This window comes from Poecilia reticulata, linkage group LG8 (assembly GCF_000633615.1).
Source record: "Poecilia reticulata strain Guanapo linkage group LG8, Guppy_female_1.0+MT, whole genome shotgun sequence".
NCBI classification, from domain to species: domain Eukaryota; kingdom Metazoa; phylum Chordata; class Actinopteri; order Cyprinodontiformes; family Poeciliidae; genus Poecilia; species Poecilia reticulata.
The window spans coordinates 6,377,214-6,378,893 of NC_024338.1; positions in this window are offsets into that span (position 1 = coordinate 6,377,214).

The following is a 1,680-nucleotide window of genomic DNA, read 5'->3' on the forward strand; positions in this document are numbered from 1 at the left end:
GTGATAAAATTTTTATCTGTCTATGTTTCTTCCTTTGTCGTTTGCTGATATAACTTGTAGCAGCCATGGTCCAGTAAAGATGTGAAACCAACTGTGTGACGTCTTTTGTCATTTATTGCATGTTGATTTTTCTTTTCATCATCTCATGCTGYGTTTTGGATGATATCCATCCAGCCAGTCAGTGTATTTTTCACACAGTCAGGAACGGTAAATAATTTAAAATAATCATTTTCTAACTCTGGATAGTAAAAAAAAAAGGCTGAAAATTCTGTTTTCTTTAGGTCCCATCAGTTTTTATTGTTTGGAAACAATTCACTCGACTCCAAAACACTTTTCAACTCATCTTGAACGTTTGAAGCATTTGCTTATACCTTAAAATTAACTATTTTAATTGAACTTTTTGTACATTTAGAATAAAATAAACACATAGGAAACATTATAGTTTTTTTTTTCAGAGTTTAAGACATTGTATTTAGCAGGAACTAAACTTCGACTGTAATGTTGCACTATTTTTTGTTGCTCTTTCACATAAAAGCCCTGTAAACATGTTAAAGTTTAGGTTTGTTTTATAACAAAATGGAAAGAAGTTCAAGGAGTTTGAATACTTCCGCGAGGTACTCCTGCGCAAGATGTACATATTTGTCTGGTCCCACTGACATCAGAAACAAATAACCACGGTAAGCAGTTCTCTGAACTCCCAAATGCTCCAGATGGATTTTGTAGATCTATCGAGAAGGTAAAATGCAATCATGTCCTCGCAGCGGAGGGACCCATCTGTTCCCATTAATGGTTTGCCGAAAAGAACATGGCCGAGAACATTCCTGCGGCTATTAGAAATCAAATTGGGCAAATGCACTCCCAAGGGATGAGGGGGGAAATCAACCTTTCGCTCCGCTGCGTTTCCATTGACCATATAATTGGRCGTTTTGACATTTCGAAAATACATCCACTTAATGAAAACACGGCAGTATCTTAAAAATTCTGTTTTTCCATAAAACGTTTTGGCGCTAGGATGAGGTAGCTCGGTTGTTGTTGTTTGTTTTCTTTTTTTCTCCGTATATATATTGGTTTMTTTTCACACCACATGACACAAGTCATGCGATCAATAACCGGATGTTGGCAGTGGCGCAAACCACGAAGAAGCCGACAACAGGAAGTAGACTGAGGTCGATGGCGTCATGGCATGTTTAAAATAACTTATCGCGTGATCAAACTTCTTCACGCGGGATTTTAATTGCGTTTCTTATTTAATGAAAACGCCACAATCGCAATATTGTTCTTTTTTTCTTTTACATTAACATAACATTTTGAAAGATTCAGTCACATTTGTAATGGAAACGCAGCTRGTGTTGTGAAATKTATTGAATGTACTCAAGCACATTTGTTAAAACATTGCAATAAAAYCATAGAGCAGCAAGTAACTGTCTTTCTACATCTATTTAAAACTTCCTTGTTGCTAAAAATGTCAGGTTTTGCATTGGTGTTCATTATATTGAGAAAAGCATTATTTTGTGAGTGTCTTTACACTCACAAAATAATGTGAGTGTACACACATATGAACCTGAGCTGCCATAGTACAGCCATTGAGTCATAGGAATTTTTAACTATTCTTCCAAAGTGCATTTGTGAAGTCAGACACCGATGTTGGACGAGCATGTAGTCTCTAATGTTGCGCTGGTT